Genomic DNA, 23701 nt, shown 5'->3' on the forward strand with positions numbered 1-23701 from the left:
CTCCTCAGCCCTCCCCGGCCCCCCACCCCGGACCAGCCCTCCTCAGCCCCCCCCATTCTCCCTCCCCACGGGACAAGCCAGCCCAGCCCGCTCCAGGGGGCACCCTGTTCTCCTGGGGCCGGTCCCAGTGGGGTCAGGGACCCGCTGCAGAAGCCCCGGGGGGTGTGGGGGGGGGGGGGGAACGGAACCTCCCGCCCCAGGGGGAAAGGCCGCTGCTCGCACTTACCGGCCGCGCGGCCGGGGAGCGCTGGGCCCCAGCCTCGCTCTCGGCAAAACTTTATTCAGACCGCGGGACACACACGGCGCCTCCGCTCGGGCAGAGCCGGGCCCAGAGCCCCGGATGTGAATCTGGGCCGGGCCGGGGCGGGGGAGGAGAGAGAGAGAGCGAGAGCGCGCGCGCAGGCAGATTCCCGCGGCACTGCGCAGGCGCCGGCTGGGCAGGGAGGGCTCTGACCCGATCCCAGCTACAGGGGAGGAGGTGGGGAGTTGAAGTAGGGGTGGAGAGCAGGGAGCTTGGGGGCTGTGGGAGGAGATGGGATGGGGAGTGTTGAAGAGGAGCTAGGTTCAGGGTGGAGAGCAGGGAGGTCGGGGGGCAGATGGGGGCTGTGGGAGGAGGTGGGATGGGGAGTGTTGAAGAGGAGCTAGGGTCAGGGTGGAGAGCAGGGAGGTCGGGGGGCAGATGGGGGCTGTGGCAGGAGGTGGGATGGGGGGGTGTTGAAGAGGAGCTAGGGTCAGGGTGGAGAGCAGGGAGGTCGGGGGGCAGATGGGGGCTGTGGGAGGAGGTGGGATGGGGGAGTGTTGAAGAGGAGCTAGGGTCAGGGTGGAGAGCAGGGAGGTCGGGGGGCAGATGGGGGCTGTGGGAGGAGATGGGATGGGGGAGTGTTGAAGAGGAGCTAGGGTCAGGGTGGAGAGCAGGGAGGTCGGGGGGCAGATGGGGGGCTGTGGGAGGAGATGGGATGGGGGGTGTTGAAGAGGAGCTAGGTTCAGGGTGGAGAGCAGGGAGGTCGGGGGGCAGATGGGGGCTGTGGGAGGAGGTGGGGATGGGGGGGTGTTGAAGAGGAGCTAGGGTCAGGGTGGAGAGCAGGGAGGTCGGGGGGCAGATGGGGGCTGTGGGAGGAGGTGGGATGGGGAGTGTTGAAGAGGAGCTAGGGTCAGGGTGGAGAGCAGGGAGGTCGGGGGGCAGATGGGGGGCTGTGGGAGGAGGTGGGATGGGGAGTGTTGAAGAGGAGCTAGGGTCAGGGTGGAGAGCAGGGAGGTCGGGGGGCAGATGGGGGCTGTGGGAGGAGGTGGGGATGGGGGAGTGTTGAAGAGGAGCTAGGTTCAGGGTGGAGAGCAGGGAGGTCGGGGGGCAGATGAGGGGCTGTGGGAGGAGGTGGGATGGGGGAGTGTTGAGGAGCTAGGGTCAGGGTGGAGAGCAGGGAGGTCGGGGGGCAGATGGGGGGCTGTGGGAGGAGGTGGGGATGGGGGAGTGTTGAAGAGGAGCTAGGGTCAGGGTGGAGAGCAGGGAGGTCGGGGGGCAGATGGGGGCTGTGGGAGGAGGTGGGATGGCGGAGTGTTGAAGAGGAGCTAGGGTCAGGGTGGAGAGCAGGGAGGTCGGGGGGCAGATGGGGGCTGTGGGAGGAGGTGGGGATGGGGGAGTGTTGAAGAGGAGCTAGGGTCAGGGTGGGGAGCAGGATGGTTGGGGGGCAGATGGGGGCTGTGGGAGGAGGTGGGATGGGGGGGTGTTGAAGAGGAGCTAGGGTCAGGGTGCAGAGCAGGGAGGTCGGGGGGCAGATGGGGGCTGTGGGAGGAGATGGGATGGGGGAGTGTTGAAGAGGAGCTAGGGTCAGGGTGGAGAGCAGGGAGGTTTGGGGGCAGATGGGGGCTGTGGGAGGAGGTGGGGATGGGGGAGTGTTGAGGAGGAGCTAGGTTCAGGGTGGAGAGCAGGGAGGTCGGGGGGCAGATGGGGGCTGTGGGAGGAGGTGGGGATAGGGGAGTGTTGAGGAGCTAGGGTCAGGGTGGAGAGCAGGGAGGTCGGGGGGCAGATGGGGGCTGTGGGAGGAGGTGGGATGGGGGTGTTGAAGAGGAGCTAGGTTCAGGGTGGAGAGCAGGGAGGTCGGGGGGCAGATGGGGGCTGTGGGAGGAGGTGGGGATGGGGGGGTGTTGAAGAGGAGCTAGGGTCAGGGTGGAGAGCAGGGAGGTCGGGGGGCAGATGGGGGCTGTGTGAAGAGGTGGGATAGGGGAGTGTTGAAGAGGAGCTAGGGTCAGGATGGAGAGCAGGGAGGTTGGGGGGCAGATGGGGGCTGTGGGAGGAGGTGGGATGGGGGTGTTGAAGAGGAGCTAGGTTCAGGGTGGAGAGCAGGGAGGTCGAGGGGCAGATGGGGGCTGTGGGAGGAGGTGGGATGGGGGTGTTGAAGAGGAGCTAGGGTCAGGGTGGAGAGCAGGGAGGTCGGGGGGCAGATGGGGGCTGTGGGAGGAGGTGGGGATGGGGGAGTGTTGAAGAGGAGCTAGGTTCAGGGTGGAGAGCAGGGAGGTCGGGGGGCAGATGGGGGCTGTGGGAGGAGGTGGGGATAGGGGAGTGTTGAAGAGGAGCTAGGTTCAGGGTGGAGAGCAGGGAGGTCGGGGGGCAGATGGGGGCTGTGGGAGGAGGTGGGATGGGGGAGTGTTGAAGAGGAGCTAGGGTCAGGGTGGAGAGCAGGGAGGTCGGGGGGCAGATGGGGGGCTGTGGGAGGAGATGGGATGGGGGAGTGTTGAAGAGGAGCTAGGGTCAGGGTGGAGAGCAGGGAGGTCGGGGGGCAGATGGGGGCTGTGGGAGGAGGTGGGGATGGGGGAGTGTTGAGGAGGAGCTAGGTTCAGGGTGGAGAGCAGGGAGGTTTGGGGGCAGATGGGGGCTGTGGGAGGAGGTGGGGATGGGGGAGTGTTGAAAAGGAGCTAGGTTCAGGGTGGAGAGCAGGGAGGTCGGGGGGCAGATGGGGGCTGTGGGAGGAGGTGGGATGGGGGAGTGTTGAAGAGGAGCTAGGGTCAGGGTGGAGAGCAGGGAGGTCGGGGGGCAGATGCGGGGCTGTGGGAGGAGGTGGGGATGGGGAGTGTTGAAGAGGAGCTAGGGTCAGGGTGGAGAGCAGGGAGGTCGAGGGGCAGATGGGGGCTGTGGGAGGAGGTGGGATGGGGGTGTTGAAGAGGAGCTAGGGTCAGGGTGGAGAGCAGGGAGGTCGGGGGGCAGATGGGGGCTGTGGGAGGAGATGGGATGGGGGAGTGTTGAAGAGGAGCTAGGGTCAGGGTGGAGAGCAGGGAGGTCGAGGGGCAGATGGGGGCTGTGGGAGGAGATGGGATGGGGGAGTGTTGAAGAGGAGCTAGGGTCAGGGTGGAGAGCAGGGAGGTCGAGGGGCAGATGGGGGCTGTGGGAGGAGATGGGATAGGGGAGTGTTGGGGAGCTAGGGTCAGGGTGGAGAGCAGGGAGGTTTGGGGGCAGATGGGGGCTGTGGGAGGAGATGGGATGGGGGGGTGTTGAAGAGGAGCTAGGTTCAGGGTGGAGAGCAGGGAGGTTTGGGGGCAAATGGGGGCTGTGGGAGGAGGTGGGATGGGGGAGTGTTGAAGAGGAGCTAGGGTCAGGGTGGAGAGCAGGGAGGTTTGGGGGCAGATGGGGGCTGTGGGAGGAGATGGGATGGGGGGTGTTGAAGAGGAGCTAGGGTCAGGGTGCAGAGCAGGGAGGTCGGGGGGCAGATGGGGGCTGTGGGAGGAGGTGGGATGGGGGGTGTTGAAGAGGAGCTAGGGTCAGGGTGGAGAGCAGGGAGGTCGGGGGGCAGATGGGGGCTGTGGGAGGAGATGGGATGGGGGGTGTTGAAGAGGAGCTAGGTTCAGGGTGGAGAGCAGGGAGGTCGGGGGGCAGATGGGGGCTGTGGGAGGAGGTGGGATGGGGGGTGTTGAAGAGGAGCTAGGTTCAGGGTGGAGAGCAGGGAGATCGGGGGGCAGATGGGGGCTGTGGGAGGAGGTGGGATGGGGAGTGTTGAGGAGCTAGGGTCAGGGTGCAGAGCAGGGAGGTTGGGGGGCAGATGGGTGCTGTGGGAGGAGGTGGGGATGGGGAGTGTTGAAGAGGAGCTAGGGTCAGGGTGGAGAGCAGGGAGGTCGGGGGGCAGATGGGGGCTGTGGGAGGAGGTGGGATGGGGAGTGTTGAAGAGGAGCTAGGGTCAGGGTGCAGAGCAGGGAGGTCGAGGGGCAGATGGGGGCTGTGGGAGGAGGTGGGATGGGGGGTGTTGAAGAGGAGCTAGGGTCAGGGTGGAGAGCAGGGAGGTCGGGGGGCAGATGGGGGCTGTGGGAGGAGGTGGGGATGGGGGAGTGTTGAAGAGGAGCTAGGGTCAGGGTGCAGAGCAGGGAGGTCGGGGGGCAGATGGGGGCTGTGGGAGGAGGTGGGATGGGGGGTGTTGAAGAGGAGCTAGGGTCAGGGTGGAGAGCAGGGACGTCGGGGGGCAGATGGGGGCTGTGTGAGGAGGTGGGGATGGGGGCTGTTGAAGAGGAGCTAGGTTCAGGGTGGAGAGCAGGGAGGTCGGGGGGCAGATGGGGGCTGTGGGAGGAGGTGGGATGGGGAGTGTTGAAGAGGAGCTAGGGTCAGGGTGGAGAGCAGGGAGGTCGAGGGGCAGATGGGGGCTGTGGGAGGAGGTGGGATGGGGAGTGTTGAAGAGGAGCTAGGTTCAGGGTGGAGAGCAGGGAGGTCGGGGGGCAGATGGGGGCTGTGGGAGGAGGTGGGGATGGGGGGGTGTTGAAGAGGAGCTAGGGTCAGGGTGGAGAGCAGGGAGGTCGGGGGGCAGATGGGGGCTGTGGGAGGAGGTGGGATGGGGAGTGTTGAAGAGGAGCTAGGGTCAGGGTGGAGAGCAGGGAGGTCGGGGGGCAGATGGGGGGCTGTGGGAGGAGGTGGGATGGGGAGTGTTGAAGAGGAGCTAGGGTCAGGGTGGAGAGCAGGGAGGTCGGGGGGCAGATGGGGGCTGTGGGAGGAGGTGGGGATGGGGGAGTGTTGAAGAGGAGCTAGGTTCAGGGTGGAGAGCAGGGAGGTCGGGGGGCAGATGAGGGGCTGTGGGAGGAGGTGGGATGGGGGAGTGTTGAGGAGCTAGGGTCAGGGTGGAGAGCAGGGAGGTCGGGGGGCAGATGGGGGGCTGTGGGAGGAGGTGGGGATGGGGGAGTGTTGAAGAGGAGCTAGGGTCAGGGTGGAGAGCAGGGAGGTCGGGGGGCAGATGGGGGCTGTGGGAGGAGGTGGGATGGCGGAGTGTTGAAGAGGAGCTAGGGTCAGGGTGGAGAGCAGGGAGGTCGGGGGGCAGATGGGGGCTGTGGGAGGAGGTGGGGATGGGGGAGTGTTGAAGAGGAGCTAGGGTCAGGGTGGGGAGCAGGATGGTTGGGGGGCAGATGGGGGCTGTGGGAGGAGGTGGGATGGGGGGGTGTTGAAGAGGAGCTAGGGTCAGGGTGCAGAGCAGGGAGGTCGGGGGGCAGATGGGGGCTGTGGGAGGAGATGGGATGGGGGAGTGTTGAAGAGGAGCTAGGGTCAGGGTGGAGAGCAGGGAGGTTTGGGGGCAGATGGGGGCTGTGGGAGGAGGTGGGGATGGGGGAGTGTTGAGGAGGAGCTAGGTTCAGGGTGGAGAGCAGGGAGGTCGGGGGGCAGATGGGGGCTGTGGGAGGAGGTGGGGATAGGGGAGTGTTGAGGAGCTAGGGTCAGGGTGGAGAGCAGGGAGGTCGGGGGGCAGATGGGGGCTGTGGGAGGAGGTGGGATGGGGGTGTTGAAGAGGAGCTAGGTTCAGGGTGGAGAGCAGGGAGGTCGGGGGGCAGATGGGGGCTGTGTGAAGAGGTGGGATAGGGGAGTGTTGAAGAGGAGCTAGGGTCAGGATGGAGAGCAGGGAGGTTGGGGGGCAGATGGGGGCTGTGGGAGGAGGTGGGATGGGGGTGTTGAAGAGGAGCTAGGTTCAGGGTGGAGAGCAGGGAGGTCGAGGGGCAGATGGGGGCTGTGGGAGGAGGTGGGATGGGGGTGTTGAAGAGGAGCTAGGGTCAGGGTGGAGAGCAGGGAGGTCGGGGGGCAGATGGGGGCTGTGGGAGGAGGTGGGGATGGGGGAGTGTTGAAGAGGAGCTAGGTTCAGGGTGGAGAGCAGGGAGGTCGGGGGGCAGATGGGGGCTGTGGGAGGAGGTGGGGATAGGGGAGTGTTGAAGAGGAGCTAGGTTCAGGGTGGAGAGCAGGGAGGTCGGGGGGCAGATGGGGGCTGTGGGAGGAGGTGGGATGGGGGAGTGTTGAAGAGGAGCTAGGGTCAGGGTGGAGAGCAGGGAGGTCGGGGGGCAGATGGGGGGCTGTGGGAGGAGATGGGATGGGGGAGTGTTGAAGAGGAGCTAGGGTCAGGGTGGAGAGCAGGGAGGTCGGGGGGCAGATGGGGGCTGTGGGAGGAGGTGGGGATGGGGGAGTGTTGAGGAGGAGCTAGGTTCAGGGTGGAGAGCAGGGAGGTTTGGGGGCAGATGGGGGCTGTGGGAGGAGGTGGGGATGGGGGAGTGTTGAAAAGGAGCTAGGTTCAGGGTGGAGAGCAGGGAGGTCGGGGGGCAGATGGGGGCTGTGGGAGGAGATGGGATGGGGGAGTGTTGAAGAGGAGCTAGGGTCAGGGTGGAGAGCAGGGAGGTCGAGGGGCAGATGGGGGCTGTGGGAGGAGATGGGATGGGGGAGTGTTGAAGAGGAGCTAGGGTCAGGGTGGAGAGCAGGGAGGTCGAGGGGCAGATGGGGGCTGTGGGAGGAGATGGGATAGGGGAGTGTTGGGGAGCTAGGGTCAGGGTGGAGAGCAGGGAGGTTTGGGGGCAGATGGGGGCTGTGGGAGGAGATGGGATGGGGGGGTGTTGAAGAGGAGCTAGGTTCAGGGTGGAGAGCAGGGAGGTTTGGGGGCAAATGGGGGCTGTGGGAGGAGGTGGGATGGGGGAGTGTTGAAGAGGAGCTAGGGTCAGGGTGGAGAGCAGGGAGGTTTGGGGGCAGATGGGGGCTGTGGGAGGAGATGGGATGGGGGGTGTTGAAGAGGAGCTAGGGTCAGGGTGCAGAGCAGGGAGGTCGGGGGGCAGATGGGGGCTGTGGGAGGAGGTGGGATGGGGGGTGTTGAAGAGGAGCTAGGGTCAGGGTGGAGAGCAGGGAGGTCGGGGGGCAGATGGGGGCTGTGGGAGGAGATGGGATGGGGGGTGTTGAAGAGGAGCTAGGTTCAGGGTGGAGAGCAGGGAGGTCGGGGGGCAGATGGGGGCTGTGGGAGGAGGTGGGATGGGGGGTGTTGAAGAGGAGCTAGGTTCAGGGTGGAGAGCAGGGAGATCGGGGGGCAGATGGGGGCTGTGGGAGGAGGTGGGATGGGGAGTGTTGAAGAGGAGCTAGGGTCAGGGTGGAGAGCAGGGAGGTCGGGGGGCAGATGGGGGCTGTGGGAGGAGGTGGGGATGGGGGAGTGTTGAAGAGGAGCTAGGGTCAGGGTGCAGAGCAGGGAGGTTGGGGGGCAGATGGGGGCTGTGGGAGGAGGTGGGATGGGGAGTGTTGAAGAGGAGCTAGGGTCAGGGTGGAGAGCAGGGAGGTCGGGGGGCAGATGGGGGCTGTGGGAGGAGATGGGATGGGGAGTGTTGAAGAGGAGCTAGGGTCAGGGTGGAGAGCAGGGAGGTTGGGGGGCAGATGGGGACTGTGGGAGGAGGTGGGATGGGGAGTGTTGAAGAGGAGCTAGGGTCAGGGTGGAGAGCAGGGAGGTCGGGGGGCAGATGGGGGCTGTGGGAGGAGGTGGGATGGGGAGTGTTGAAGAGGAGCTAGGGTCAGGGTGGAGAGCAGGGAGGTCGGGGGGCAGATGGGGGCTGTGGGAGGAGGTGGGATGGGGGAGTGTTGAAGAGGAGCTAGGGTCAGGGTGGAGAGCAGGGAGGTCGGGGGGCAGATGGGGCCTGTGGGAGGAGGTGGGATGGGGGAGTGTTGAAGAGGAGCTAGGGTCAGGGTGGAGAGCAGGGAGGTCGGGGGGCAGATGGGGGCTGTGGGAGGAGGTGGGGATGGGGGACTGTTGAAGAGGAGCTAGGGTCAGGGTGGAGAGCAGGGAGGTCGGGGGGCAGATGGGGGCTGTGGGAGGAGGTGGGATGGGGAGTGTTGAAGAGGAGCTAGGGTCAGGGTGGAGAGCAGGGAGGTCGGGGGGCAGATGCGGGCTGTGTGAGGAGGTGGGATGGGGAGTGTTGAAGAGGAGCTAGGGTCAGGGTGGAGAGCAGGGAGGTCGGGGGGCAGATGGGGGCTGTGGGAGGAGGTGGGATGGGGGAGTGTTGAAGAGGAGCTAGGGTCAGGGTGCAGAGCAGGGAGGTTGGGGGGCAGATGGGTGCTGTGGGAGGAGGTGGGGATGGGGAGTGTTGAAGAGGAGCTAGGGTCAGGGTGGAGAGCAGGGAGGTCGAGGGGCAGATGGGGGCTGTGGGAGGAGGTGGGATGGGGGGTGTTGAAGAGGATCTAGGGTCAGGGTGGAGAGCAGGGAGGTTGGGGGGCAGATGAGGGGCTGTGGGAGGAGATGGGATGGGGAGTGTTGAAGAGGAGCTAGGGTCAGGGTGGAGAGCAGGGAGGTCGGGGGGCAGATGGGGGCTGTGTGAGGAGATGGGATGGGGGGGTGTTGAAGAGGAGCTAGGGTCAGGGTGGAGAGCAGGGAGGTCGGGGGGCAGATGGGGGCTGTGGGAGGAGGTGGGGATGGGGAGTGTTGAAGAGGAGCTAGGGTCAGGGTGGAGAGCAGGGAGGTCGGGGGGTAGATGGGGGCTGTGGGAGGAGGTGGGGATGGGGAGTGTTGAAGAGGAGCTAGGGTCAGGGTGGAGAGCAGGGAGGTCGGGGGGCAGATGGGGGCTATGGGAGGAGGTGGGATGGGGGAGTGTTGAAGAGGAGCTAGGGTCAGGGTGGAGAGCAGGGAGGTCGGGGGGCAGATGGGGGCTGTGGGAGGAGGTGGGATGGGGGGTGTTGAAGAGGAGCTAGGGTCAGGGTGGAGAGCAGGGAGGTCGGGGGGCAGATGCGGGGCTGTGGGAGGAGGTGGGATGGGGAGTGTTGAAGAGGAGCTAGGTTCAGGGTGGAGAGCAGGGAGGTTGGGGGGCAGATGGGGGCTGTGGGAGGAGGTGGGATGGGGGTGTTGAAGAGGAGCTAGGGTCAGGGTGGAGAGCAGGGAGGTCGGGGGGCAGATGGGGGCTGTGGGAGGAGGTGGGATGGGGGGGTGTTGAAGAGGAGCTAGGGTCAGGGTGGAGAGCAGGGAGGTCGGGGGGCAGATGGGGGCTGTGGGAGGAGGTGGGATGGGGGGTGTTGAAGAGGAGCTAGGGTCAGGGTGGAGAGCAGGGAGGTCGGGGGGCAGATGGGGGCTGTGGGAGGAGGTGGGATGGGGGAGTGTTGAAGAGGAGCTAGGGTCAGGGTGCAGAGCAGGGAGGTTGGGGGGCAGATGGGGGCTGTGGGAGGAGGTGGGGATGGGGAGTGTTGAAGAGGAGCTAGGGTCAGGGTGGAGAGCAGGGAGGTCGAGGGGCAGATGGGGGCTGTGGGAGGAGGTGGGATGGGGAGTGTTGAAGAGGAGCTAGGTTCAGGGTGGAGAGCAGGGAGGTTGGGGGGCAGATGGGGGCTGTGGGAGGAGGTGGGATGGGGGAGTGTTGAAGAGGAGCTAGGTTCAGGGGGGAGAGCAGGGAGGTTGGGGGGCAGATGGGGGCTGTGGGAGGAGGTGGGATGGGGGAGTGTTGAAGAGGAGCTAGGGTCAGGGTGGAGAGCAGTGAGGTCGGGGGGCAGATGGGGGCTGTGGGAGGAGGTGGGATGGGGGTGTTGAAGAGGAGCTAGGGTCAGGGTGGAGAGCAGGGAGGTCGGGGGGCAGATGGGGGCTGTGGGAGGAGGTGGGATGGGGGTGTTGAAGAGGAGCTAGGGTCAGGGTGGAGAGCAGGGAGGTCGGGGGGCAGATGGGGGCTGTGGGAGGAGGTGGGATGGGGGTGTTGAAGAGGAGCTAGGTTCAGGGTGGAGAGCAGGGAGGTCGGGGGGCAGATGGGGGCTGTGGGAGGAGGTGGGATGGGGGGGTGTTGAAGAGGAGCTAGGTTCAGGGTGGAGAGCAGGGAGGTCGGGGGGCAGATGGGGGCTGTGGGAGGAGGTGGGATGGGGGGGTGTTGAAGAGGAGCTAGGGTCAGGGTGGAGAGCAGGGAGGTCGAGGGGCAGATGGGGGCTGTGGGAGGAGGTGGGATGGGGGGTGTTGAAGAGGAGCTAGGGTCAGGGTGGAGAGCAGGGAGGTCGGGGGGCAGATGGGGGCTGTGGGAGGAGGTGGGGATGGGGGAGTGTTGAAGAGGAGCTAGGGTCAGGGTGGAGAGCAGGGAGGTCGGGGGGCAGATGGGGGCTGTGGGAGGAGGTGGGATGGGGGGTGTTGAAGAGGAGCTAGGGTCAGGGTGGAGAGCAGGGAGGTCGGGGGGCAGATGGGGGCTGTGGGAGGAGGTGGGGATGGGGGAGTGTTGAAGAGGAGCTAGGGTCAGGGTGGAGAGCAGGGAGGTCGGGGGGCAGATGGGGGCTGTGGGAGGAGGTGGGATGGGGAGTGTTGAGGAGCTAGGGTCAGGGTGGAGAGCAGGGAGGTCGGGGGGCAGATGGGGGCTGTGGGAGGAGGTGGGATGGGGGGTGTTGAAGAGGAGCTAGGGTCAGGGTGGAGAGCAGGGAGGTCGGGGGGCAGATGGGGGCTGTGGGAGGAGGTGGGGATGGGGGGGTGTTGAAGAGGAGCTAGGGTCAGGGTGGAGAGCAGGGAGGTCGGGGGGCAGATGGGGGCTGTGGGAGGAGGTGGGATGGGGAGTGTTGAGGAGCTAGGGTCAGGGTGGAGAGCAGGGAGGTTTGGGGGCAGACAGAGGGCTGTGGGAGGAGGTGGGGATAGGGGAGTGTTGAAGAGGAGCTAGGGTCGGGTGAAGTAAGGGTGGAGAGCAGGGAGGATGACAAGCAGGGAGCTGGATGGGGAAGGGCAACAGTCTTTAGGGCAGGGTGGATATTTTTAATCAAAAATTATTTTTTTCAACAGAAAATTGGATTTTTGACAAAACTATTTGGGGGTTGGGAGGCCATGAAAATGGAACATTTTCAATTTCAAGATTCTGCACTGGTGCCCCAGGGGTGATGTCACTGAGCTGCCTCATTCCCTCCTCCATGGGCTGTTTTCCCCAGCTTGGCTACATTATGCATATGGTGGGCCAGGGACTCCCATAAAGCACCACTGTGGCTCAGCAAGAGGGGAGGCCATAGCACATGCTGGGAGATGTAGTGTGACCATGGGGCATGCGGCAATCAAACTATGACACGCAGGAGGCATCATGGTTGTATTTCCAAAATGAAGAATTTGGCCATAAAATTACCGATTTCAATTATTTGTCGGGGTGGGGGGAAACACCTTTTCCACCTCCTCTACTTTAAACCCTCCTCAGCCTCTCAGTGTTTCATACCGCCCCCTATTCAGACACTCAGGCTGTGACTCTGGTGGAGGCCATTGTGTGCTGGGTGCTGTCCCTTTCCAAACTCAAAAGGAGGGAATTTAGCCCAAAGCTTGGGAAATTCTGGTCATGAGAGTTAGCACTGGCTTCCGTCATGGATGAAACACTACTCAGGGCTTGACGATAACTTCCCTGCCCACAGGAGTTTTTGTTGTGTTTTTTTGGTGGCAAGCTGAGTATTGTAAAACTACAGTGGATGAAGGACTTCTCTTAAATTTCTGAACGCCCTACCTGTAATCTAATAAGGAGATACTAAGAAATGTTTGGTAGCATTTTAAAAAAAGGATGTTGCCCAGCAATAATCCTGTAAAGAATCATACATTATGTAATTATTGTACCACAAACAAAACAACTTGTGGGATGGTGTCTCATAAAATTAAATTGTGTCCTGTACTTTTCTTGCAGTTCTTATTTCCTTGAAATGTGAGTGGACAGACACCTTTCTTGAAGAACTATAGCAACGCAATAGCTGATAGAGTATTGCAGGGAAACGCAAGAAGGTAGACATTCATAGAACAGTACAATGTATTCATTAGAAAATAGAGTTAGAGAGACAGGAAAATATAATGAGCATTACAGTATGTACTAGTAAGCCAAAAAGACCCACACATTTTATTTGTGTAAATTAGAAATTGAACTAAATCAAAAACCCAACCAAACTAAATTTTGTGTCATTCTACTGCCTTTGCAGTGTACTAAACTTATGCTTTAGATTCAAACACCTGAGCTTTGGAAACATTTGGATCCAGATCCAAATGCTGTGGCTCAGGATTATGTCTAGTGTAAATAGAAATCTTCAGCAGAATGATTTCCCCCAGCATGTTGTGACTAGACAGACACAGGCTATGTCTACACTGCAATTAAACACCCACGGCTAGCGCATGTTAGCTGACTTGGGCTTGTGGGGCTCAGCCTGCAGGGCTATAAAACTGCAGTGTTGATGTTTGGGCTCTGTCTGGAGCTAAGGCTCTGGATCCCTCCCCCCTGGCATGGTCCCTATACCACAATTTTACAGCTGTGCAGCACAAGCCTCAGGAACCCAAGTCAGCTGACATGGGCCAGCCAGGGGTGTTTAATTGCGGTGTAGACACACCCACAGAGGGCTCAAGTAATTCTCCAGGCATATGTTTCTATTGCAATTTAGTAAGTGTGGAGAAAAAGGCTAGAGGTAGTTTAACCAGTGAACGCTGTCAACCTCCTTTTGATACAACATCTCTGCACCAACGACAAAGCTGGAAAAATAATATGCTAATATTTATTTTTGCAGAAATTAAACTATAGTTACAAAATACTTACTGTGGAGGTTTTAGAGTAGCAGCTGTGTTAGTCTGTATCTGCAAAAAGAAAAAGAGGACTTGTGGCACCTTAGAGACTAAATAAATTTGTTAGTCTCTAAGGTGCCACAAGTACTCCTTTTCTTTTTACTGTGGAGGTACTTTATCAAGATCCTGCTAGAAGTATGAATTTAAAAAATAAAATAGCTATCCTGCAAAAATAAAAGTTCTTCGAAGGAGCTTCATCACCTTCTTTGTAGCCATTAGGATAACAATTTTTCTGGCTTAGGCAACCAGTCTGAAGATGGAACAACAACAATAAAAAAGCTGGGTCTTTTCCAACCCTTTTGTTTAGCTTAATTAATAACGTGAATAACAAATAGGCAGCAGGCATTTTAGGCGTTGTTCATGTGTCAGCCATGTCTCCATGAAACAAAATGCACTCCTATTGGAGAGTTACTAAACACAGTCTTACACAGCCTGATGAAAGATACAATAGCATTATTATGTGTATGTTGTACAAAAACGCCAGAGTCCTGTTACTGATGGAGAAGGTTAAAGCACTCTAAGTTGGGGAGTGAGTGGGAGAGACAAAACATAAAGAGGTATGCAATTTTTAATTTCAACCTACAGAGGAGGTTGCGTTGGGCACAATGCTTGAACCACATAGCATCTCTGAAGGCAAAGTATTATTTTGAAGAGTATCCTCAACATTCTGGATCAAGCTAATGATGAATATATTCCAGCAGGTGAGAGGAAAGTTTCTCTCCTTGTTTTGCAGTAGAGGCAAAGAATTATTCAGTGAGAAAAATGTTGCCAACGTCAAGTGTCCAAAGATCAAATGAGCAGAACTTGGACTCCCTCCTTCCAGTCAACAGGGAGGTAGAAATGACATGTTATAAACATTAATTCAAGTTTTGTATATTCTTAAGGCCCTTACAAAATCGCGGTCACAAAAAATAGTAGACCACCTCAGACATGGTGTGTATCAATTTAGATCAGATGGGCGGATCTCAAGTGCAGTACTTAATACGTTTTTCTTCCCACCTATGCTTCAGAACTTCCATCATGAATAACATAACTAGGTTAATATAAAACATGCAACAAGTGAACTCAAGTCACCCTGAATATATTGTTGACAGAAACCATTTGAATTCCAAAAAGAAGTCAATCTACTATTTTTCATACTCACAGGCCCAGACTTATAGAAATGCAGGCATGCAGTTGTAGGAATTTCCATGGAAATCACTACTTAAACATCTAGTCCTACGGACATTTAATCGGTAATTGAGAGTCCAGATTATGCAGAAGCAATTGCAAATGCACATTTATAAAAATCTTGTTCTTGCTTCCTAAACTCAGGCAAATGTTTTCTGATGATCTCGCCTCCATTTGCTAATAGATTCCTCCAGTCTTAGTAAAGAGGACAGATTACTGTGACAGCTGTCTCTTAAAACCATCCCTGTCAGTCATATAATACAGTCTATGCCCTCTTCACACTGGGGCTAACTTGGGGACTGTCTTTTTGTTATGTTTGTACAGCGTCTAGCACAAATGGGGTCCTGGTCCGTAACTAGGGCTACTAGGTGCTACAGTAATATTTATTATTAATATTTATTATTAATACAGTGCCACAGGGCCTGATTCAAAGCCCATTGAAATCAATGATAAGATCAGGCCCCAAATTGTTAGAAGCAACATGTACACCTCAAGTTATATTATTCTGATCTTCTCGTCATATTCAGGATATGAACATCGCATTTCTTTTTGTTTAGCTGGAAACTAGCAGTTTGATAACTAAATGAGATGTTTGAATTGTAAGGAAACTGTCTACAAAAAGGTTACTGAATTATAAAAGCTTGGCCTTCCTGTGACTCCTAAAATGACTACATTGTTTAAATTGAACTTTAAAACTGCTGGGAGGGGGCAGGAACAGTTTAAAAATAGTTAACGTGTTTGTATTACACATTTTCTAAACCATTTTACAACCATGTTAAGTAACAGGTTGATTCTTGCAAGGTGGGGATGGGGTATTCCTCATTTCAGCTTAGAAGCATAAGGGTGTGGGGAGGATAGGATAGCATAGGGGAGATTGGAATTTCTCATTTATGAGCATAAATTCAATCTAGTTGAAATCTGGTGGGAGGATACACGATTGGATTGTAAAAATGAATGGCTATAAACTATTTAGGATGGATCAAGTGGGCAAAAGCGAAGGGGGTGTGGCACTCTCAGAAAGAGGTAATACCATTTTTGATAGACATTAGGGAGCACAAGATGGGGTATTAAAGTTGATGTCTGCTACAAACCACCAAATCACAAATGGGAACAGAATGACTGCCTCCTTATATGCCTATATATAATGTGTAGGGGGAAAAAACCTATGTAATCATGGGGGATTTCAATATGAGTGACATATGCTGGAGGTTTCACGCTGCCAGTACTAAAACATCCTTGATTTTCTACAGGTTATAGATGACAATTTCCTATCTCAAAAAGGGTTGCAGCCAACACAAGAGACTTTTTTTATTAGGCCTTGTCCTAACAGATAAAGAGTAACTGATCACAGAATCACTTAGGTACAAGTGATTATGACTTGATCATATTGATACTGTGCAAGCAGAATAAAGTTCATACCAGTAATATATAATACCTGGTACTTTAATAGGGCCAGTTTCATAATGCTGAAGACAATTATGAGCTAAATCAGCGGGGAGGAAGAATTTAATCAGAAAAATATGAATGATAATTGGGAATCATTTAAGAACACCTTACTAGATGCCCCAAAAGCCGCAATCAGCCAACTGGGAAAGAAGGCCTTACTAGTGTAAAAAATGACCTGGTTTAGAGGGAAGGTGAAAGCAACTATATATATAAACATATGGAAGAAAGAGGAAGTTGATAGTAATGAATATAAATCAGAAGTTAGGAATTGTAGAAAATTGATAAGGGAAGCAAAGGGACATAAGAAGAAGTCTATGACCGGCAGAGTTAAGGACAATATGAAGGAGCTTTCTAAATGTATTAGGAACAAAAAGAATCCTGACCATGGTATTGATCCATTACTAGATGGAAGTGGTAGAATTATCAATAATAATGCAGAAAAGGTAGATATGCTCAATGAATATTACTGATCTGTATTTGGGGGGAAATATAGTTTCATTATATGCTGATGATAACACTCTTTCCATATCAGTAGTATGGTCTGAAGGATGTTAAACAGAAGCTATTAAAGTTAGATATTTTTAAATCAGCAGGCCCAGATAACTTGCATCCAAGAGTTTTTAAAGAGCTGGCTGAGGAGTTTGCAGGACCATTAATGTTGATTTTCAACAAGTCTTGGAGCACTGGGGAAGTTCCAGAAGACTAGAAGAAAGCTAATGTGCCAATTTTTAAAAAAGGTAAATGGGATGACATGGGTAAGTAGAGGCCTGTTAGCCTGACATCAATACTGGCAAGACAATGGAGCATCTGTTTTGGGACTTGATTAATAAAGAATTAAAGGAGGGTAATGTAATTAATGCAAATTGACATGGGTTTATGGAAAATAGACTCAAACTAACTTGATCTCTTTTTTTGGTGAGATTACAAGTTGTTGATAAAGATAATAGTGTTGATGTAATATACTTGAGTTCTCTGTAAGGCATTTGCCTAGGTACCACACAACATTTTGATTAAAAACTAGAACAATATAAAATTAACATGGCACACATTAAATGGATTTCAAATTGGCTAACAGATACATTTCAAAATATAATTGTAAATGGGGAATCATCATAAAACAGGTGTTTCCAGTCATGTCCCACAGGGACTGGTTCTTGGCCCTATGCTACTTAACATTTTTATCAATGACTTGAAAGAAAACATCAAATCATCACAGATAAAGTTGGCAGATGACACAAAAATGGGGGGAGTGGTAAATAATGAAGAGGACAGCTCACTGATTCAGAACCATCTTGATCTCTTGGTAAACTGACCACAAGCAAACAATATGGGTTTTAATATGGCTAAGTATAAATATATACACTGGAGAGAAAAGAATGTAGGCCATGCTTACAGAATGTGGGACTCTATTCTGGGAAGCAGTGGCTCTGAAAAAGATTTGGGGGTCATGGTGCGTAATCAGCTGAACAAGAGCTCCCAATGTGACACTGTGACCAAAATACAAGCCTAAGATGCCTAAATGGGAATCTTGAGTAGAGAGGTTATTTTACCTCTGTATTTGGCACTCGTGCGACTGCTTTTGGAATACTGTATTCAGTTCTGCTGCTCACAGTTCAAGGAGGATGTTGATAAATTGGAGAGGGTTCAGAGAAGAGGCACAAGAATGACTAAAGGAATAGAAAACATGCCTTATCGTGACAGATTCAAGGAGCTCAATCATCTGTTTAGCTTACTAAAGAGAAGGTTAAGGGGTGATTTGATTGCAGTCTACAAAAATCTACATCGGGAACACATATTTAACAATAAGCCTTAAACTTAGCAAAGAAAGGTATAATATGACCAAATGGCTGGAAGTTGAAGCTAGACAAATTCAGACCAGAAATAAGGCATACATATTAACAGTGATAGTAATTAACCATTGGAACAATTTACCAAGGGTCACAGTGGATTCTCCATCACTGTCAATTTTTAAATCAAGATTGGATGTTTTTCTAAAAGACATGCCCTAGGAATTACTTTGGGGGGGTTCTCTGCCCTGTGTTATACAGGAGGTCAGACTAGATGATCCCAATGCTCCCTTCAGGCCAGGGCCGGCTCTACATCTTTTGCCGCCCCAAGCTCCGAGAGCGCAACTGCCCAAGCAAAAAAAAAAAAAAAAAAGGGACGGCCGGAATGCCGCCCCTGGAATTGTGCCGCCCCAAACACGTGCTTGCTTTGCTGGTGCCTAGAGCCGGTCCTGCTTCAGGCTTTGGAATCGATGAATCTACAAGCATACTCCCTCTCACTGCTGCCTGTTTGGGCAATAGGGGTGAGGGAAGGGCTACATAAAAAGAGGGAGGGGAGAGGAATTTGAAACAATCCATCTGTGTTTTGGCTGAGTTTACCAAGATGGGAAGGGCAAACATATCACTTATACTACAAGTGTTATGGTGGGGAGGAATCATCACTTTTTAGGTGTCTGTGCAGAAGAATAGGATCAACTTTTGAGGAAAGCTTAAGGGATCGGGAGGGAGCTGCTGTTCCTCTTTTTATCCATTTCATCTTTTCAGGTAACCCCACTATTCACTGCTTGATGAAAACAAGCAAAATACATGAAGAATAGCTACTTCCCAGCAAGAAAGTAAATTCAGAGGTTTAGTATGTCTTAGACTTTCTTTTCCCCCCACATGTACTATAAGTGTTTTCAAAATAGGGAGTAAAATGTTTAACCATTCATCTGTGGTGAATTATGGGCTACTATGGGATATTAACTTATCAGGTGTATGGCCCTTGAGTTCTATAATGGTACAGTGTGGACGCTTTTGCAGAACAGAAACAAAAAGTATAACAAACTCCTTTTAAAGTTAGTTGGAGCAATATGAAATGTCCTGTTAGGTCCCTGTGACCTATCCGAATGTGAAGAAAAAAATGTCAGGAAATAGTTTTGCTTGCATTACTAGACAGCATTTCCACATTATTGTTGCTATCATTGCCCACCTGCTGGCGATCTGCTGTTGAATGACAAATGACAGCTCACTGAACAGTAAGGGAAAGGATGTGCAACAGTATCTCCTTGTGTGCTGATGCTACAGATGTGTGATACTAGGTATTAAAATGAGGTTGTAGAGCAGTGGAGGGAAAGCTAATGTTATATCTATGAATAAAGTTAAAGCCACAAACTTTTTATTATTAATTGACTGGAAAAATGACTTGGACCAAGCATGCGATCAAACACTGATATATTAATGAAGATGTTATAAACAAGGAACATTATGGCAAGATTAATATGACTATTCTCAGTTGAGCACCGAAGGACTTCTCTGCACTGAAAAGAACACAGAAGAAGTGCATGCATGAGCTGTTGATGAGATATCCATGTTGATATGTCTGGAAGGTGGTGAAAGTGCAAGACTGAACAGAGATAGAGTACAAAAGTAGATTGGGAGTCTTACGCATAAAAATACTACTCAAAGCCATGGGAAGTGAAACGTGGATAGGATCAAGGACAGAGTAGGTCACAGAAGAAGCTACCAACAAGGGGACCCTTTGTTTGAATACTGTTTCAAGTTTCTGTATTACAGCATGATCCAACTCCCATTAAAGAAAGAATCTTGCTGGAGCAAAACACTGTTAATTGGATGTGGTCCTTGAAGAAGAGAAAAACTTCCTGGAAGAGCAGATAAAATGTCCCATTTGCTTAACTCAAAATAAAACACTCTCACAGAGGAAATACCAGAGAGAGGAATTTAAAATTGCTTGATTCCTCAGAATATCTATCCAATGTTGTTCACTGCATAGATCATCCTTCATCTTATACTCCTTTTAGCTTTCATGGAGAGAACGATGGTGTACTCTCACTTTTATTAACTCTCAATCAACGGTTCTCAACCTTTTCTATACTGTGTTCCCATGTCATAACAACACTTTCCAGAATTTTAAGACCCACTCCCTTCTGGCTATAAGGAACAGGAGAGATGCCACAACTCTGCCTGGAGCTTTTTGTGTCCACCAGGTTGTGAACCTGTTCTCTAAATCACTGAGAACAGAAATGCTGGATCATGAAACGGAAGTTATAGAAAGTTGTAATATACAAGGGAAATTATTCCCACATCACTATAAACTTCCTGCCCTATTATTATACTCAGGTAGCTCATTATCAGGTTTTTTTTTTCTTTATTTAAGGTTTAAGCTCTGCTGTCAGATTTTTAAGTCACTACAGATTTACTCACTTGCAAGACAACAACCTTCACATGGTGCTCCTGTTAAGCGCTGGTGTTTTTTCGTGCTTTGTGCAAATTCACTAATATTTCAACATCAGCAACTGGCCACTGGATGTCGCATTATCGACCTCCCAGTGAAAGTAGCAACTTGCATACCTTATGGCTCCTCTAAATGTGTAGTACATTGTGTGTCCGGCACAGAACCCTGGGTATATAACTTCCAAGGTTATTGGCTACAGGGATGTTGTCAGTTTCTGAAAGGTTGTCACTCCCAAATGTCAATATACTCTCCTGAGCATACTCAATTTTGAAAGTGTCTGACATCTGGATGGGTCACATTCCATAAAGGGATGGTGGGGAGGTCTAACATGCTGCATCATACTCATTACAGCAATCTGTTGACAAACCACTGAGTTGGATGTCCACTTTTCCACTTTCAGTCGTGGAGTTAGGGCTAACGTTGACAATAGCTATGCACTGAAAGTTGTCCCTGTGGCTGCACAGCCAAAGCCACAGGAAAACTATTTTGAGCCCTAAATAGTGGAAACGTTGGAAATACAGCACATTGCTCACATAGTGGGCCAAATTCTCTGGGTTACACCCACCCTTCTGGAGATGCTTGGATGTAACAGAGCAGATTTACGCTGCCGCAGAGATAAAAAAGTTTTCCTCTTTTTTAATATGTGAAACCAACTTATTCTTTAAAACAAAGGAATATTTTCCACAAAAATATACAATTTATAGCTGTATTTGTGGCGGTCTGTCATATCTGTTACAATAAAGTTAACGCAGCCCACAGCACATGTGTGCATACATGATGCTTACAGCTAAACTATCAATCCATTCATTACGCAGATACTTTTGGCTGTCATGGAGTGCAACTGTCAAGAATATTACATTTTATGGTGGGCTCTTATGACTAAACAATCTAGAGCAAGTAGAAAGCACATTGATATATCTATATCTTTATCTTAAGAGCAAATGAGTGACGTTAAAGATAAACAATGCTAAAGAGGACCAAACCAACCTTCTATACATATACATGCATACACAATTCTTTTTAAAAAAAAGAAAAGGAGGACTTGTGGCACCTTAGAGACTAACAAATTTATTTTTAGTTATCAATCCAAATGATTCAGCAAGACAAAATAGTCCAGTGCCATTACTGTGACATGCCATTCATCAGGACAGTGGTACAATTAGTGATGTCAATATTCCCAGGAGTCAAAAATCACCCACATCTGAGCTGCACAGGCCTGAGTCTCCTCTCATGCTGATTTAAATAATGTAGAGTATCTCCTCTGATGTCCTTAGAGTTACACAGGTGCAAAACCAGGGTAAGGAGGGAGGGATAGCTCAGTGGTTTTGAGCATTGGCTTGCTAAACCCAGGCTTGTGAGTTCAATCCTTGAGGGTGCCATTTAGGGATTGGTCCTGCTTTTGGGGGGAGGGATAGCTCAGTGGTTTGAGCATTGGCCTGCTAAACCCAGCGTTGTGAGTTCAATCCCTGAGGGGGGAAAAAAAATTGGGAATTGTGCCTGCTTTGAGCAGGGGGTTGGACCAGATGATCTCCTGAGGTCCCTTCCAACTCTGATATTCTATGATTCTATGATCAAGAATTAGGCCCGTTTGAGTTTAAATGTATCTTTGCACAAAGTGACACAACTGTATTTTTTCTGACCCTTAAGCAAAGATTGTGTTTTGTTTTAATAATTTCCTCTCCAGTATCAAAGTCTGCTAATATAAGTACACTAATGTCTATCTCAGGAAATGAAACTGCTGAAAAAGAGCAAAAATGTTATTGGCCTTTTCTGTTTTGAACAAATATAAGCAAATACTTTTAGAATAAAAAACAAATGCTATTCCCTTTAGTACCGAATTTTGTGTAATAGTGAAAGTAAAAGAGGAGCATAACTTTTGCAACTTTTCAGCACAAATTTTACAAATTACTTTCGTTTTCACTGGAGCAATTTTCAGCAGCAAAAATAGCTTTTTATGTAGTCAAAAAATAGAAGTGGGACATTTACTGAGATGAAAATTAAATGTTGCCTGACAAACAAGTGAAGAAAAGAATCCAGTTTTCATAGAAAGTAGCCAAAAATTGGACTTCTCATCATTTCCCCAGTGGTGCCATTTCTCCCCCACCCCTTTTGAAACAGCTCTATTACGCAAGTATTTAAAAAAAAAGATACATGGGGAAAAACAGCTTTTAAATTTAAGATGCTTTTTAGAATGCTGCAAGAAATTGGATGAAAATATTTCTCTGTTTGGAAGTACTAATGTTTAAACTCCTCTACATTTGGCATTGCAGAGGAAAAGTTAAAAGTTCATAAACTTTTTTGCTTCAGATGCGTAGATGGGCCCCATGTAAGGCTGTGTCACCAAAATAGTTCACAACCCTAATTACAGTGCACACATCTTCTACAGAATGACATTTTGGGTTCTCGAGGCACTTTTAGATCATATTTAAAATACACAAACTACTTCATTTGTTGTGAGCGTGTGTTATTCTGTAATATATTTTCTATATTAATTGCTTCCTATTGTAGTAACTACGGAATGGTGTATTTGGATTGGGCTAAAAGATGTTGAAGAATAAAATATTATACAATTTGCTAAACCAGCTGGAATAGAACTCCTAAAACCATTAAAACAAAATAATTTTTAGTCGAGAATCTTTTCGTATCCATTTTCGAAAGCTACGTTTCAGCTCAAAACTCCAGCTTCTCTATATTTCGATTCTGCATTATTCCAAACCCACTCTGGATGTCAGGAATTTTACACAACTACAGTATTGGTATTAAATAAATCTTTATCACTTCATGCTTTAACTGGAATCCCAGAAGTTAACGGCAATGACCTTGCTAACATATACTATCTCTGGGATTCCACTTTCACAGGCACATATTTAGACCTCTGCTGCATTGTTGAGGTGCCTAAAAAGAGTACAAATCACAGCTGAAACAGTAAAATCTGCAAACTTTTAGAAACTTATGCCATGTCAGAAGATCTCCTTCCCCTTTCTCCAACATACATTTCAGAGTTTAACAACTTAGGGAGTAGAAGCCACTGTTGTAGAAAAAATAACCACATTAACAAAAATCAGTTTTACCTTGGAAAATGTTATTGCTGGTCCATTTTCTCTGCACTTATTTTTTCTCTCTAGTCCCTTTCCAAGTGATTTCTATTTCTCTGTCTTCTTCTCTCATACTGGCGACAGAGAGGCTAGGGGTGGAGCCCTAAGCAAAGTATCCCCCTGCCTGCTGGGAGAACTGAGGTATCAGATAACACATACTCCACAGCAAAGGAGCAGAGGCAGTCAAGCTGGGAAATCTGTGTGTATGTGTAAGAGAGAAAGAGTTCAAATTCCCACTTTAGAAACTTTGTGGAAAAGTTATCCCTCAATTTTATTTTTGTTTCCTTCTTCCATCTTGAAATAATTGTCCTTAATTCCAGTACAATGTAGCCATATTTTGTAGGGCGTCTTTCATACAATCCACATAAAAATGCTACATAAGTATTAAATCATATCATTACTAGAAATTATCGATTTTTTTCCCCAATGAATAATTTGTTCAGTGCATTTTTTTTCTGGTTTGCCAACTGCGAACCAACAGTGATATTCTCAAATGTATTGACTATTTGTTTTATGTTTCCCTGTAAATAGATACTTTGGGGCTGAATGACCCTTATTTTAGATTAGATTAAAAGGACAACAGAACAAAGAAGAACAAAAGGTAAGTCTCTAGGAGAGAGCAAAGTATATGCTCGCTCTCGGTAAATGTATTGAACTGAACAAAATATGGCTGCCTATCCTGCTTACAGCAGAGTCCTTGGAGATTTCCAGGTGCAGTGTACTTATATAGCTATTTTCATGCTTTGGGTATATCTGCACTGCAGTCAGATGTGTGATGGCAGCTCATGTAGAAACACCGGAACTAGCTTTAATCTAGCAAGCTAGTGCACCCATAGCAGTGAAGGCGTGGCAGCATGGAGTTCAGCAGGGGCTAGCCACCTAAGTAAGTACCCAGGGTCCCAGGCCAACTTGTACAGCTGCAAACACTTACACCAGTAAGTGAAATTATTCACGGGACTAAGTGAATCGAGGATGAACCCTTAACAATTACAATAA

General features: G+C 51.4%; 1 protein-coding gene across 8 annotated transcripts in view; it reads right to left on the bottom strand.

Moving 5' to 3' along the window:
- SMAD5 (SMAD family member 5) overlaps window positions 1–22755 on the bottom strand; it is a 46784-nt gene extending 24029 nt beyond the window's left edge. For 4 of the 8 annotated variants that reach the window (XM_037906769.2, XM_037906766.2, XM_037906770.2 and 1 more), the window contains exon 1: window positions 227–378. The gene's annotated coding sequence lies outside the window, so the exon portion shown is untranslated. Of the gene's footprint in view, window positions 1–226; window positions 379–22681 lie in introns of those variants that run through there. The other 4 variants (XM_043553142.1, XM_037906768.2, XM_037906771.2 and 1 more) reach the window with 4 other exon arrangements.
- Between the last annotated feature and the right edge of the window lie 946 nt (window positions 22756–23701).

The sequence above is a fragment of the Chelonia mydas genome, chromosome 8 (genome assembly GCF_015237465.2).
Source record: "Chelonia mydas isolate rCheMyd1 chromosome 8, rCheMyd1.pri.v2, whole genome shotgun sequence".
Taxonomy (NCBI): Eukaryota; Metazoa; Chordata; order Testudines; family Cheloniidae; genus Chelonia; species Chelonia mydas.